At 46.0% G+C, this 17,315-nt stretch overlaps 1 protein-coding gene and 1 pseudogene across 1 annotated transcript in view; both read left to right on the forward strand.

The window, feature by feature from the left end:
• The window catches only part of LOC132808471 (zinc finger protein 239-like), a 290,995-nt gene that overhangs the window by 39,473 nt on the left and 234,207 nt on the right, over window positions 1-17,315 (forward strand). The gene's annotated exons all lie outside the window — the stretch shown is intronic.
• LOC132808493 (zinc finger protein 850-like) overlaps window positions 1-17,315 on the forward strand; it is a 29,789-nt pseudogene that overhangs the window by 2,226 nt on the left and 10,248 nt on the right.

Consider the following 17,315-nt stretch of genomic DNA (forward strand, 5'->3'; position numbering starts at 1 on the left):
TTTATCTAAATTCTCTTTCCTGCACTTGTTTTTTCATGACTTCATCTGCTGAAGTGACTACACTCCAAAAGCTTGTGATTTCAACATAGAACTAGGAGCAAGAGTCGGCCTTCCGGCCCTTCGAGTCTGCTTCACCACTCAATAAAATCATGAATCATCATTTCGTGGACTATACTCCACTTACCTGCGTTTTCACCTGATCCCTTAATTCTTTTACGTTTTTGAAAAAAATATCTACTTCTTCTAGTGATTGTTGAAGTAATGTCAAATCCTTCCCTGGGCAACGAATTCCATAGATGAACAACCCTCTGGGTGAAGAAGTTTCTTCTCAGTTCAGTTTTAAACCTGCTTCCTCTAATCTTGAGGCCACGCGGTATTATCCTAGTCTCACCTTCCAGTGCAACATCCTATCTCTATTTCTTTCAGAATTGAATATATTTCTGTAAGATCTTCCAAACAAACCTGTTGGACTATAACCTGGTGTCATGTGACTTATGACTAAAAAATGTGTTACCACGCATCCTCATAGCAGTGGGATTTCAGGGCTCGAAGATTGGGACACTACCACTGCATCATAAAATAAAACCCTCTGCAGCAAATAGGTCCTCTTCTATTGAATGAATGGGGAGAGGTTTCTTCTCAACATGGGATACAAATATTATACCCTCAGAGCCCATTACACTGAATTGAGTCCTCTTCGGTTGAATGAATGGATGTGGAGGTGCCACAGTTGAAATCGTTAAAAATCACATCTTGCCCCTGAATATGTGACACTACCGCTATAGCCCCAGAGCCCGTTGCAGTAAATTGGGTCAGCTGCTGTTGAATGAATGAACGGGAATGAAAAGGGCGGATACACTGAGCCGCTTGTGACATTCCCCACCAATCCCAAAGCTTGTGGTCAGTACCGACCAATCGGAGAGAGAGATTGCAGAGGGTGGGACAACACGACACGCAAACGCGGCCGCTATTGGTCAGATGGAGTAACGTGCGCTCTGATTGGAGGAGACGCGGATGACGCGCGTCACTGAAGGAGACGGAAAGGAGAAGAAAAACAAAGATGGCGGCGCGAGGCTGCGGTTTCTGACGGAGGGAGGGGGGCAGACAGGCATCGTTTACCTCAGAAAATACCTTTAAAATACATTTCACATTAAAGTCGGAACTTTTCAAACAAGAGGTGACGGTTACCGGGTGAACGGGAAAACAAATTAAAACTGTCGGCGGTGGAGGAGAGAGAGCCGGCGCCCGCGGCTTCTTCGGCGGCGGCCGGAGCCCAGGAGCTCAACAACCCCCCGGAGCTGGAGGAAGGTCCGAGCTCCAAGAAGCGGGGGGTCCGGCTGGAGGCTGGATTTACTCAAGGCTTGTATCTATTAACTTATTTAAATGGTACCTACTGTATGGGGGTATGGTTTACATTAAAACCGGAGGATCATGTCAGAGTGTTTGTTTATATTGAGCAGTTGTAGTTGGTAAAATACACTCCCTGGAGGAACACCTTCTATGATGCTGCATTTCTTACCTTCTGCCCTTCCCCCATTTGTTATCTCTCATCTCAATTTTACATTCTTTTGATCAAATTTTATTTCACATTAATCAGACTTTCTATCCACTGTGTGCTATTAATTTGTTTGTTGTATTATTGTAAGACAAAATTAATGATATTTCATTTCTGATGTCAGAGTTTGACATTGACTGTGCAGGTGTGAATACCAGTAAGTTGTGGAAATAAATCAACAACTTGTGCTTTTTAACAAAAAGAGCTGTTCACTGCTATCAATGGCATTCTCTCATTTGAGGGTGATGATTCAAGTCTGACCAACAAACTGTTTCATGCAGTTACCCAATTTAATGAAACTTTTTCAGAAAATAACTCTGGCAGATTAAGATTTATACAACTTATTTCTAAGATTCATTTATGTGCCCAGTTCTCTACCTGGTCTCCTCTACATTGTGGAGAATGGAGGCCAACTTGCAGAACATTTTAGAGACCAGCTCTGGGATGCTGAAACTAAATGACTCCACTGTTCTGTGGCCGATCACTTTAACTCTCTCTCCTCCACCGCCAAACTCTAACCACCTGACGCCTGGCAGAAGAACACCTCATCTTCTGCCTCTTAAATACAGCTGCTGTTTCTCTACTTATCTGGATGTTTGTAGTTTCCTTAATTAGTTATTGATTCATGGGGCTTGGTGGTGATAGGGAATCTGTCCATGACTGAGAACAATGTCACAGGCACAAAGCATTAGACATTTTAAAAATACTTTTATTGCAACCTTTTTCAAAATTATAAAGCTATAAAATAGGAAAATAACATTCTAACAACAGTAAACCAACTACTATACTACTCCACAAAACATATCAAAATTATACTCACTACAGATCAATAAATAATATGCTCAGTGCAATAAGACCTTAGCTTTCAATCTTCAAGAACATCAATTATTACCCGAACACTTGTTTGAAATTCTTCCTGTCAGGGCATAGAGTTCAGTATACCAAACCGACACGGCTACACAAAGGCCTTAATTAGAATGGCAGACAAATCTGGTAATTCAAAAAGGACTGCCATGTCTTTTAAAAATTCTGTTTTTTGGTGCACCATATTTGTGAGAATGTCCAAAGCAATGTGTTCCATAATTAACTTGTGCCACCCTGACAGACACCAGGGGAGGGGGTTTCGCAGACACCCAGCACATCAGAATATTCTTCCTTGCACAAAAAGTGAGGATATTTAAAAACTTTCACCCATGCACATCTAGGGAAGATAGGTTTGTCAACCCCAGGAGGAGAGAGACCAAGTCAACCTTACCTCTGGTCCCCAAGATCCTCTCTAGTACTCCTGCCATAGCTCTCCAATACATAAGAGGCTTGTGGCAGGACCATGCTAAAATTACTGGACCTTACACCATTGGTGAGAATCGCTGATAAAGGACCACTGTAAAGGACTGTTACCCATCTAGAAAAATTTCACCTCGACTAAACCACTCCAGGGTATTAAAAAAAAGGAAATGGCCACTCCACCCAGTCAAATCCCTTCTCTACATCCAAGGAAACCAACAACCCTTGAAATGATTGCTGTTGACACACTTGAATCATTTTAAGCAAGCTCCTGGGTTGGATTGGACATGATAAATTACCAAAAGTGTCCAGGTATGTGCGGATTAGGGGGATTGGCTATACCAAATTGTCCCACAGTGTAGAGGGATGTGTAGGATGGATTTGCCATGGGAAATGCATGGAGGAGGGTGGGGGTGTGGGATGCTCTTCGGAGTGTCAGCATGGACTAAATGGGCCAAATGGTCTGCTCCCACACTGTACGGATTCTATGACACCACCAAAGGAGCATTTTATCTGCATCTACCCTGTCAAGCCCCTTTCTGAATTTTGCTGGTTTCAAGAAGATCACTTCTGGTTCTTTGTGTCATAGAGTCATACAGCACAGAAACAGACCCTTCAGTCCAACTCATCCACATTGATCAGAATTCCCAAACTAAATTGCCTCCTTTTGGCCCATATCTACTTCAACCTTTTCATTAATGTACCTATCCAAATGTCTTTCACGTGCAGTAACTGTACCTGCACCTACTACTTCCTTTGGAAGCTCATTCACTCACAAACCATCCTCTCTAAAAAGGTTGCACTCGGGTTCCTTTTAAATCTCGCTTCTCTCACCTTAAAAAAAAATACACCCTCTAGTTTTGATCACTCCCACGCTAAGGAAGAGATCTTTGCAATTCACCTTACCTACACCCCTTTTGAATTTATAAATCTATATAAGCTCAACCCTCGACTCCTTTGCTCCAGTTAAAAAACAAAATCCCAGCCTCTCCTTATAACTCAACCCCTCCAGCCTTGGCAACATTCTGGTAAATCTTTTCCAAATCCTCTCCAATAGTATCCTTCCTATGACGGGGTGACCAAGACTTTAGTCAATACTCTAAAAGCAACATCCTGGATAACTTCATGACTTCCTAACTCTGTTACTCAATGATGTGAACAATGAAAGCAAATGTGCTAAGCGCCTTCTTAACCACCCTGTCTACCAGTGATGTAACTTTCAAAGAACTACGTACTGAGACCACCCCCCCACCCCCCCCCCCAGGTCTCTCTGTTCTACAACAAGACCCAGGGCCCTACCATTACTTGTACAAGTTTTGTTGGTTTTACCAAGATGTAACCCCTTGCTTTTATCCATACCCCTCTCAGACACACACATTCACCCCCTCCCTGACACCCTCACCCTCTCACAGGCTTATACTTCCATCACACACTCACTTTACCACACATGCACATACACAAATATGCACTCTTATGCGCGCGCGCGCACACACACACACACACAAGTCTATGGGGTGAATTTGCATTTAGAGTCAGAGATGTACAGCATGGAAACAGACCCTTCGGTCCAACTTGTCCATGCCAACTAGATATCCTAATCTAATCTGGTCCCATTTGCCAGCACTTGGCCCATATCCCTCTAAACCGTTCCTATTCATAAACCCATCCAGATGCCTTTTAAATGGTGTAATTATACCAGCCTCAACCACTTCCTCCAGCAGCTCATTCCATACACACACCACCCTGTGTGAAAAACGTTGCTCCTTAGGTCCGTTTTATATTTTTCCCCTCTCATCATACACCTATGCCCTATAGTTCTGGACTCCCCCACCCCAAGGAAAATACTTTGTCTATTTACCCTATCAATGCCCCTCATAATTTTATAAACCTCAATAAGGTCACCTCTCAGCCTCTGACCCTCCAAGGAAAACAGTCCCAGCCTATTCAGCCTCTCCCAATAGCTCAACCCCTCCAACTCTGGCAACATCCTTGAAAGGGTTCAGAAAAGATTTACAAGTTTCACAACATCCTTGGGATAGGAAGGAGACCAGAATTGCATGCAATATTTCAACAGTGGCCTAAGCAATGCTCAATGCTCTGACCAAAAAAAGGAAAGCATACCAAATGCCACCTTCACTATTCTATCTACCTGCGACTCCACTTTCAATGAATTATGAATCTGCACTCAAAGGTCTCTTTGTTCAGCAACACTCCCTCGGACCTTACCGTTAAGTGTCTAAGTCCTGCTTTTCCAAAATCCAGCACCTTGCATTTATCCAAAATAAACTCCATCTGCCTATCTTCAGCCCATTGGCCCATCTGTTCAAGATCCTGTTATACTTATTAGCTGTCTGTTACATCTCCAATTTTGGTGTCATCTGCAAACTTGCTAACTAATACCTCCTATGTTCACGTGCAAATCATTTATATAAATGATGAAAGTAGTAGATCCAGCATTGATCCTTGTGGCACATCACTGGTCACAGGCCTCTAGTCTGAAAAGCAACCCTCCACCACCATTCTACCTTGCAGAATTATATTTGCTGATACATTCAATTTTGCTTAAAAATGCACAAAGTCTGCAGGCAGTCAATCCACGCAATATTTTGTAAATTCCTACTTTGGAAATAGAACCAGTCTGACTTGAGATTGGCATACAGATGGTTTCAGGGTAGCATTCTCTCGTTCCACTGCCCCATCGCTTGCTGGGTGGTAGGCACAGTGTTGTCTCATGTTTATTCCCAAGTAATCACTGATCTACTGTAAGGCATTATTGACAAATGGTGTTCCCATTGTTGCTACTAAGCCTTTCAGGGATTCCCCATCTTGGAATTATATTAGTTAGCAAAGCCTTGGCTACGGCACTGACATCCTGTTTAGACGTGGGGAATGTTTCCATCCATTTGGAAAACATACCAACTATTACCAGGCAATCCCTGTTCCCTTAGCTGTGCGTTAGTTGAATAAAATCCATCCGTAAATGTTCAAAGGGGGTGTGCTGCCTGACTCATCTGTATTCCCCTCCCCACACTAATAGTGGCACAGATAACACATCATTCACAATATTTCTAGGAGTAGTGAGTAAATCCCTTAGTGTACCAGTGTGCCGCAATACTGTTGTACATTCCCCCCCCACCCTTTTTGACACATGGTCCTTACCATGTGTCAGTTTGGCATAGAATGGGTATAATGATTGCGGTAGACAGGGTTTACCATTGGGGCCACACCACACCCCTTCCTTCATGCTGCACCCTGCCCTTGTCCACTCATGCTTCTCCTCCGGCATGGCCTGTGACTGTAACTCCCATATGTCTGCTGTTGGGGTACAAACTTTTGTCATACATACGTCAAACTGATCACTTGGCAGCTGCTGGGCTGCCGTCCTTGCCGCTGAGTCTGCCTTAGCATTGCTTTGAGAAATGGAATTGTTATTTTTGGTGTTGGCTTCACACTTACACACAGCGAGTGATTTGGGCAATAGGACCGCTTCCAGGAGGTCAGACATCAGGCCAGGGTGTGTGATGGGCTTTCCAGAGGAGGTCAAGAAGCCCCTGTGTTTCCATAGGGTTCCAAAATCATGTACAACTGAAAATGCATATTTGCTGTCTGTGTAAATATTCACTGTCCTTTCCTTTGCCTTGACTGAGGCATGTAATTTGGCTATCAGCTCTGCTACTTGCACTGACAGATGAGAAGGGAGCGATCCTGCTTTTACTACCTCTTGGTAGCAGTAAAGATACTGCATGTGGGGCCAGTAGGGTTTATTCACTATAGCCAACTACGTCCCTGGACGCTACAACACCCTTTTCAGCAGCAGACACGGCTCGCAGAGCAACGCAAGGGTATCTTTCTCACATTGTTCCTTTGTTGGTGCTGCTATTTAAGCAATCATCTACATACAGCAGAAGCGCTGACCCTAGGGTTAAAACAAGAATCTCCAGACTCCTGCGTACAGCCTCATTATATGTGGTGGGGGGACTCTCAGTAACCTTGACAAAGTCGCGTGAAGGTATACGATTTTCCTTTGAGTGAAAAAGTGAACCAGAATTGACTATCTGGGTGTACTGGTACACTAAAGAAGACATTTACTAAATCCACAACAGAGAACCGTTTCCTGTCTGGTGGAAGTTGAGCCAACATAGTATAGGGGTTGGGAACATTTGGGGCACGCAGAACAACAGCGTTATTGACTGCCTGCAGGTCTTGAACAAACCTCCATTCCTCTGGTTCACCCGGAATATTTGCGTTTTTGACTGGAAAAATGGGGGTTCTCGCTAGTGAGATTTCACAGGGGATTATACTCCAGCCTTTAGGAAGGATTCAAAGACTGGAGTAATTCCTTCAATAGCCTCAGGTTTTAACGGGTGTTGTGCTCTGCAAGGACGATACTTAGACTTTGGGGTTATTTGTATGGGTTCACAGCCTCGTATGAGCCCCACGTCATGTTTGCCTTTTGCCCACAACTCAGTAGGGACCTTTCTCAATCTTGGGTCCGAGATTTCTACTTTAGGAAAATGCCAGTATAGTATAATGCTACCTTCCTCGGCTCTCCAGGGCTAGCCGGGGTTACCTGAACTGCCCTATCTGCCTGAGTTAGCCAATTTAGTTTCGTCCTCTATGCCCGCATATCTTCACTGAACCAGATACCCACATCGTCCCTCAAGACCCAATCTTTTGTTTTTTGTGCCTTTAGTACCCATGGTCCCAAATCCTGCCAGCTGTTGCCGGACGCATTTGCCAATGACACGTGAGGAAAAGAGCCTTCCACGTCAAAAAGATAGGTTCTACTTGCTGTCACAGAGACCTTAGATAAGTTCACACTGACTGCAGATCTGTAGTCATTCCAATAAAATTTTAACCTGTCTCCTGAACCAATCCTTCCCATATGATTTGTCAGGGCTATCGCGGTGTATGTGAGCTGTGCAGTGCAGCATATCCCCAGCGAGAAAATCAGTGTTAATAGGATGAACATGGTTACTTGATTCCATGGCGAGTGAATTGCTCACTGAACTTATCGCTGTCTGGCTTAATCGCCATTCATAGACATACATCAGGGGTCGTGAGTTGTATTTTACAGCCTGCACTGGTAAGTCATCTTTTGGTATTACCTGCAAGCCTGTCAGGGTACTGAGCAAATCCAACCCCAGTCTCTCAGATCCTGAGCCACCAGATTTAAAGGACAGAATTCCGATAACAAAACTGAGAATTGGAATGTTTCCCCATTACTGGTTTTGCACAATAGGGGTGTGGTAAACACCTCTCTTATCACAACTCCTGATGGACCCATTGATTTCAGGAACCTTCCACTCATCTTTATTTGCATTGACTCTCTGAACTGGCTTGTTTTTAAGGACTGAATATGTTGCCCCTGTACCTACCAAAAAGGTAACTGGTGTACGTTCCACGTATGACATAGAGGTAGGTATCAACTTATATGCATCAATGTTATACTGAACGTATGGTCCACGCTCCGCAATCTCAGCACTCACTATGGAGTTGGGACATGTTTCAGTGCCTGTAAGGTTAGTAGAAGAGATTAGCATAAGCGAGTCTTCATTGCCAAGCATAAAGGAAAAGAGGCTTACCTGTCACTTGTGGGCTGCCCACCTCCACCTTAGCCTTCCCCCGTCAGTCACCCTGCTGTCCAGCCTCTAGGGCTGACTGAGGCTGTCTGTGTGGGCGCTGCCTCGCCTGGTGGTTCGTTGCTCCGCAACAAAGCACCTGCCAGATCTACCTCTGCCAGCCCCTCTTCCTCTTCCGTGACCTCCACCTCTGCCTCTCCCTTTTCCCACAGCATCTCCCTCCAATGGCTGGGCGACCATCTGCATCAGAGCAAGCTGAGCTTATCCTTCTCTTGAGCCAGCAATTTTTCAGCATGTATCGCGTGGTGTTCTATCAAATTGAGCTTTCCTGTGTCCCAGGTAATAAATGTGTCTTTTACCTTCTTTGCAACTTTGTCCTTTATTCCATTGATGAAGCTGTTCCTCAGGTGTGCCTCATACAGTGTGATTTCTGCGGTCGTTATGTCCTCGGGTGGTCCCAGTCACTATGGGTGTTATGGACCTCAGTGAGTCTGTCTCTCTCTGTGTCTCTCTCTCTCTCTCTCTCTCTCTGTTTGTATCTTTTTTTTGCCAATATGACTTGCTTTTATCTCTGGAGGTTCCCCCTCATTGGGCCCATCTGGGCAAGTCCAACTCAGCCAGTGGTGGTTCCAGGGTTAAAACCACCCTTAAATCTGCTCTCTCTTAAACACACTAGAAACATCTAGAGACAGCAATCCTTTCCCTTGAGTTTTACTCTAAAAGCACACGAGAGTTCACTGGACCCTACTCCTGATTTATTTATTCTCTTAGAATGAGTCTCCATGTAGGATTACTTAAGCCACGACTCTTACCCAGAACCTATTTGATTCGGATCCCGGCGCCAGGACGATCCACAGATTCCCAACCCTCTCGCGTAAAGGGGTCAATTTTGCGCTCGAGATGAAGTGAAAGTCCTTCAAGGCGCTGGCGCCTACACCTCCTAGGAATCTTCCCCAGTTGCGGGGTCCTAGGCAAGCCCCCAAGTTTACTACCATGCAAATTAAATCGATTCGACTATTAGCAAGAGCAAAGAAAAAGTTTATTTTTAATCTCTGCAAAGGGACCCGATACATTGGCAGGACCCCTCATGTAAGGGGTTGCCTGATAGCTTTCCCATATTCCCTTTGTAATATAATTCGCTTTTCCTTATCAACACCTCAAGGCCAGGAGCCTGTAACATTAGAGTTCCTTTCCATATATGGAATTGTTTTTCTCATTACTTGACTGTTGATATAGTAGTTTACTGGCCTTGAAAGTCTACTGTTAGGTCAGTTTAACTTTACATTTTTCTGTCTGTCTGCAAAGTCAGGCCCTTCCTTCTTTGTTCCCCTATGCTTTTATAGATTTCACAATAAATGTTAATTTTCCATTACACTTCCCAATGAACAAACATTAAACACAAGCACCTATTTATTTCATTTTATTTGCTTGCTAACCCTGCTATGACTACACTCCACGTCTGGATGGTTGACAGGCTGGTCAATTGTGGTTTGGGTCTCAATGGACTGAATGTTTTATTGTTCCGGAAGGTGTAGTAGGGGGTCAGAGCTTCAGCAGAAATCCAGCAGAGCTGGGAACAGACAAACATCTTGCTCTGTGAGAACAGGGAGATCAACAGGGGATAGAGAAATCAGGCCCTGAAATCTGAGCTGACACCAGACTACCCTGTGATCAGTGCTTTGATTAGCAGTGCCAACCCTCTATATTCAAGATCTAATTTCTGCCATCCTGAAGGTGGGTCTCTGTAAGAAGTCTCTGATCATAATTATTCTCTTCAATGTGTGCTTTTGCTTCACTTTTGTTACAATGCAACTCACTTTCAGACACACCGTTTTTAGTTTCAGTTTTTGTGATCCTTAGAATCCAGTTTTGATTGCTGATATATTTTCTCTCTTTGTCCCTTTCTTTAGTTCTCTGATCATTTTCCACATCACCTTATCCATGTCCCTTATAAATGTCGACAAGATTACCCCTCGGCCTCTGATGCTTCAGGGAAAATTTTCCTGGCTTATCTATCCTCTCCAACTCTGGTAACAGTCTTGTAAATCTTTCCAACCCCTTTCAAAGTTTCACAAGTTCTTTCCTATATCTTCACTATCCTGTCTACCTGAGACTCCACTTTCAAGGAACTATGAACCTGCACTCCAAGGTCTCTTTGTTCTGCAACATTCCCCTTAACTGTGTCAGTCCGGCCTGGATTGCTTGACCAAAATTCAAACCTGACATTTCTCTAAAGTAAACTGCATCTGCCACTGCTCGGCCAATCCAATCAATTCTAATTTATAGTGAACTCTCTTTCCTCTCTTATTCCCTAGAAGTTAAATATCTCCATCCCACACACTCCCTCGGTTTTCACTTTTCTGAAAGGGGGAGAATAGGGTTGAGAAACGTATTGACTATGATTGAATGGTATGAGCAGACCTGATGGGCTGAATGGCCTCATTTCTGCTCCTATATCCTATGGTCTCTTGCTGTCCAGGACACAGTGAGAGAATGGGAGCAGGAGTCGGCCATTTGGTCTTTTGACCCTGCACCAGTATTGAACTCATCATAACTGGATGTGGATCTACCGACATCGAGGTGGATAGTTTTGGACTTTTTCACTGGAGCATAGACGGTTGAGAGGTGACCTTATTGAGGTTTGTAAAATCATTGGTGGGGGGGGCGGTGGATGGATAGATGAGCTGAATGGCAGGTGTCATTTCCTTCGGGTGGTGGTTTCAAGATTAGAAAGCAAATTTTGAACATGAGTGGAGAAAGATTTTAAAAAGTCTTCAGGGCCACCATGTTTTTTCATGGAGTGGTTCATGTGTGGGATGAATGTCCAGAGGAAGTGGTGGATGCAGGTACAGTTACAATGTTTTAAAAGACATTTGATTAAGTATGTGAATAGTAAAGGTTTGGAGGGATATGAGCCAAACACAGGCAGGTGGGACTAGTTTGGTTTGAGAACACAATCCGCATGGACTAGTTTGTCTGAAGGGTCTGTTTCTGTGCTGTCTGACTCTGTAACTGTTCTGTACTGGTCGTAAAACCATTTTCTTGCCTTCCCCCATAAACATCCACTTCTTTGTTGTTCCAAAATCAGATGAACTCAGCCTTGAATATATTCAAGGACCCCCTAACTGCAGGGAGATATCCCTCATTTCCTCTTGCTGATTGCTTGCTGCATCTGTCTGATGACTGGCATTGACTGGTGTAGGAGGATGCTGAGGCCACTTTGTACACCCACACGGCATTCCTGATGAAGCGCTGTGCCCGAAACGTCGAGTCTCCTTGGATGCTGCGTGACCTGCTGTGCTTTTCCTGCACCAAACATTTTGACTCTGATCTCTTGCATCTGCAGTTTTCACCTCCTCCACATCCTAATACATCTCCATTTAAACAAAAGCAATGACTTCACATTGTGGTACTGCATTTGCCATGTGTTTGCCAACTGTGGTCTTCTCTACATTGGAAAGACCAAGCGTAAACTTGGGGAATGGTTAGCCAGGCATTGCAGCCGGGTCTGCAGAGGCCATACGGACTTCCCAGTCACCACCTGTTTTTGTTCTCGTTCCCACTCCCTCTCTAACACGACCATCTTTGGCCTCTTCCGTTGCCAAGACAAACCAAGCCTCAAATTGGAGGAACAACACCTCACCTTCCTCCTGAGCAGTCCACACCCAGAGGACTCAACATTGCGTTCTCCAATTCAAATAGCCTCCCTTCCCATCCCCAGTCCTCTCCCCCCACCCCCCCCCCCCCCCCCCCACCCCCCCCGCCACCCACCCTCGTGATGAAAGGCTTATGCCCGAAATGTTGATTCTCCTGCTGCTCGGATGCTGCCTGACCTGCTGTGCTTTTCCAGCACTACACTCTTGACACTGAGTTAGGATACCTGGTCGGCATGAACGGGTTGGACGAAAGGATCTGTTTCCGAGCTGTACAACTCTATGACTCTAAATAATAAAAAGTATACTTTGACAAATAACAAACTATATCCTGATGAAGGGCTCTGGCCTGAAACGTCGAATTTCCTGTTCCTTGGATGCTGCCTGACCTGCTGTGCTTTGACCAGCAACACATTTTCAGCTCTATCCATGTTAACAAGGCTTGGTACATCACATGCTTTATTAACCATTCTCAACAGGTTCTACCCCTTCAGTGACTGGGTAGCATATACATGCTGGTGCATAATCTCCTTCACTAGTATTTACGCCCTACCCTAAGCAATTGCACAAGTAACAGCAAAGGGTAAACAGCACAAGGATCAAAAAACAGTGAGGGTAAACAGCACAAGCCCCAGTAAAAACAGATGTAAAGTCAGTGTAACATGTCACTATAATAGATTCTGGATTAGTGGTGCTGGAAGAGCACAGCAGTTCAGACAGCATCCGAGGAGCAGTAAAATCGACGTTATATGTGTGCATGTGGGTCTTTGTCTGTCTGGGTTGGGGGTTGAGTGTAAGAAAGTGTATGTGTGTGTGTAGTGAATGCAGAGTGTCTTAAGTCTGTGAGGGGGTGAATGTAAGGGTGTGTGTGGGTGTCTGTGTGTGCGTATGTGTGTATAGGAGTGCCTGTGTGTGTGTGTGTGTGTATAGTGCAATGGTGGTCACCTGTAATGTGACATGAACCCAAGGTCCCGGTTGAGGCCCTCCCTATGGGTACCGAACTTAGCTATCGGCCTCTGCTCGGCCACTTTTCTCTGCTGCCTGTCCTGAGAATGCTAACCCGAGAATGCAACTTTTTTTAAAAAAAAGGTTTTGTGATTTACACATGAAAGAAGTGAAACTATCACTGTATTCAAACAGATAAAAGGCTTAACAGACAATCAATTTTTCAATGTATAATTTCAGTTACATCACACTGTAAATTTTTGCTATAAATTCTGTGTGCTAGGATTGAGCCCTCCACTATCACCTGATGAAGGAACGTCGCTCCGAAAACTAGTGTGCTTCCAATTAAACCTGTTGGACTATAACCTGGTGTTGTGTGATTTTTAACTTTGTACACCCGAGTCCAACACCAGCATCTCCAAATCATGACTGTTATCAAACAGGCACAGAAATATACAGCACAGAAATAGACTTTTTTTCCCTCTCATGCACATACACACTTATAAGTCCATGGGGGTGAATTTGAACTTGGAGAATGATAAATGCAGACACATTCTATTTTGCTCAGAAAATGCACAATCTGCAGGCAATCAATCCATGTAATAGTTTGTAAATTCTGCTTTGGAAATAGAACCAGTCTGACCCAAGATTGGAACACAGACAGACTCTGACCTCACACCTTTAATGCATTGGCTGAGCTGAGATGTCACATTTTGCTATAAAATCTTCAGTTATCTTGAGAAAGTGACCTACAAGAATTTCTGGGATTTACATGGTAATAACTGCAACCCATTCTAAAAGATGAAAGACTTAATAATCCAGGTTTGTTCAATACATCATTTCAGTGGCAGGAAACTATAATGTTTTCCTCTAAGTTCTGTGTCTTAGATTAGATTACTTTGTGTGGAAACAGGCCGTTCAGCCCAACAAGTCCACACCGACCCTTCGAAGAGCAACCCACCCAGACCCATTCCCCTAACACTACAGGCAGTTTAGCATAGCCAATTCACCTGGTCTGCAAATCTTTGGACTGTGGGAGAAAACTGGAACACCTGGAGGGTGCCCACACAGACACGGGGAGAATTCAAACTCCACATACAGTTGCCTGAGACAGGAATTGAATCCGGGTCTCTCGAGCTGTGAGGCAGCAGTGCTAGCCACCGTGCCGCCCTTATGATCTTATTCATCCACAGTCACCTGATGAAGGATCAGCACTCTGAAAGCGAGTGCTTCCAAATAAACCTGTTGAACTATAACCCGGTGTTGTGTGATTTTTAACTTTGTCCAGGTTAGAATGGATTGACTGTGCTAAATTACATAGTGCCCAGGGACGTGCAGGTTAGGCACATTAATCTGGGGGTAAATGTTGAGCAATAGGAGTAAGGAATGGGTGTGGCCGGGTTACCCTTCGGAGGGAGTGTGGAATATTTGGGCCGAGTGGCCTGCTTCCAGAGAAGGGATTGTCACAAACTTTTATTTATGCTTCCCAAAATCAGACCTGCTCACTCTCAGCAGTATCCCAATGTTGTGAAAGATATTAACTTTCAGGTGGAGTTATCCAAAATTCAGAGAGATGTCGGTCTTAATGTTTTTGCTTTTCTGCCCCTGTGAGATCCTGAACCAGCGACTTCGAGGAGTATTAGTTAGAGTGGAATGAGAACAGAGGGGAAGAGAGAGTGGGATGGTGCTTTCAATTTTGTGGAATTGTGAATTGTGAAAAGAAAAGAATGTTCCACAGAAAGCAGAATTGCTTATTCAGAATTCCCACACTGGACTGACAGTGATGACTTTTGTAATCTCTTTTTACAGAGTATTTGAACATCTGAAGACAGAAGTTTCAAAATCAACACATGAAGGCCTTCTACCTGAAACGTCGACTCTCCTACTCCTACTCGGATGCTGCCTGATCTGCTGTGCTTTACCAGCGCTGCACTTTTTGACTCTGACTCTCCAGCGTCTGCAGTCTTCACTTTGACGTCAATGTCTGACAGTCACTCAATCCATCGGGATCGCAACTGTTTTCAACTATGATTCTGTGAGAAGGAGCAAAGCTTTGTGGTTCCTGTTTGAGTACGTTTTCAGCATCAGTGGGACTGGCTGACAGACCCTACTATTGCAGGACACGGAGAGTGGAGCCTGAAACAGTTATCCAGCCCGGAAAGAGGAATTCACGCCCAGGAGGGGCTGTACACATGTTTGTATGCGGCTGAAGGTTCGGCCATGGAGAAACCTGAGGAATCCCATCCCGTGGAGAAACGGTGGAAGTGTGATGACTGTGGGAAAGGCTTCTGTGTCCCGTCTGCCCTGGAGATTCATTGGCGCAGTCACACCGGGGAGAGGCCATTCTCCTGCCCCGAGTGTCGGAAGGCCTTTGTCAGTTCCTCCGACCTGCTGACCCACCAGCGGATCCACACGGGGGAGAGGCCGTTCTCCTGTCCCGAGTGTGGGAAGGCCTTCATCAATTCCTCCAACCTGCTAACCCACCAGCGGGTCCACACAGGGGAGAGGCCCTTCAGCTGCCCTGAATGTGGGAAGGCCTTTACCAAGACCTCCAACCTGCTGACCCATCGGCGGATCCACACAGGGGTGACGCTCTTCAGCTGCCCAGAGTGTGGAAAGGCCTTTACCCAGGCCTCCACCCTGCAGACCCACCGGCGGGTCCACACAGGGGAGAGGCCCTTCAGCTGCTCTGAATGCGGGAAGGCCTTCACCCAGGCCTCCAACCTACTGACCCACCGGCGGATCCACACAAGGGAGAGGCCCTTCAGCTGCCCAAAGTGCGAGAAGGCCTTCAGCCATTCCTCTGCTCTGCAGACCCACCAGCGGGTCCACACAGGGGAGAGGCCCTTCAGCTGCCCTCAGTGCGGGAAGGCCTTCACCCAGGCCTCCAACTTGCTAACCCACCAGCGGATCCACACGGGAGAGAGGCCGTTCGTATGTCCCGAGTGTGGGAAGGCCTTCATCAATTCCTCCAACCTGCTGACCCACCAGCGGGTCCACACAGGGGAGAGGCCCTTCAGCTGCCCTGAGTGCGGGAAAGCCTTTACCAAGGCCTCCACCCTGCTGACCCACCAGCAGGTCCATACGGGGGAGAAGCCCTACAGCTGCCCTGAGTGCGGGAAAGCCTTTACCAAGGCCTCCACCCTGCTGACCCACCAGCAGGTCCATACGGGGGAGAAGCCCTACAGCTGCCCTGAGTGCGAGAAGGCCTTTACCAAGGCTTCCAACCTGCTGACCCATCGGCGAGTCCACACGGGGGAAGAGGCCGTTCAGCTGCCCTGAGTGCGAGAAGGCCTTCAGCCATTCCTCTGCTCTGCTGACCCACCAGCGGGCCCACACGGGGGACAGGCCCTTCAGCTGCTCCCAGTGCGGCAAGGCCTTTACCCAAGCCTCCAACTTGCTAACCCACCGGCAGATCCACACAGGAGAGAAGCCCTTCAGCTGCTCCAAGTGCAGGAAGGCCTTCAGTGATTCCTCTGCCTTGCTGAGGCACCAGCGGGTCCACACGGAGGAGAAGCCCTTCAGCTGCCCTGAATGCGGGAAGGCCTTCAGCAATTCCTCCAACCTGCTGACCCACCAGCGGGTCCACATGGGGGAAGAGGCCCTTCAGCTGTCCAGAGTGTGGGAAGGCCTTCACTTGCTCCTCCCACCTGCGAGTTCATGGGCCATTGCAGGGGGATTGAAGGACTAACGGTCGTCATTACCGATTGAACTATCAACCCAATGCCAGGGCTCCCGGGTTCGATTCCCACCGCGACAGATGGTGGAATTGGAATTTGGTCCGAAATCTGGAGGTTAGAATCTAACGATTAAACCATTGACGGTGGGCTGGGGGTGGAAGAAACCCCCCATCTGATTCACTCAGTCCCTTTTTAGGGAAGGAAACTGTCATTGTGGGAGAGGATTCACTCAGTAGTCCCAGCTGCATCCTTTACCCAGTCTGGCCTACACGTAACTCCAGACCCACAGCAGTGTGGATGACTCTACACTGCCCATCCAACTTACTTGGAGACAGGGTATGAGTTGAAATTGCTGAGTGAGGCAATACTTCCTCCGGGTTAAGGCTGTACCAAGGATCCAATTACAAAGGGACAACTTGGTGGTGAGCAATAATGAAGAAAGTGAGGGGTTGGAGAGGGTGTGTGCACTTTGACCTTGAGCTGATTTTTTTTAAAAATGCTACTTTTGCTACGCCTTTCTGCTGGGAGCTTCTGAAGCTGTAACAAAGTTGGGTCACAATAAAGATTACCTGAACTTCCCACCGAGCTCAGACTCTCATTGAGAGCTTTGAACTGC

The sequence above is a fragment of the Hemiscyllium ocellatum genome (genome assembly GCF_020745735.1).
Source record: "Hemiscyllium ocellatum isolate sHemOce1 chromosome 27 unlocalized genomic scaffold, sHemOce1.pat.X.cur. SUPER_27_unloc_6, whole genome shotgun sequence".
In the NCBI taxonomy this organism is placed as follows: Eukaryota; Metazoa; Chordata; class Chondrichthyes; order Orectolobiformes; family Hemiscylliidae; genus Hemiscyllium; species Hemiscyllium ocellatum.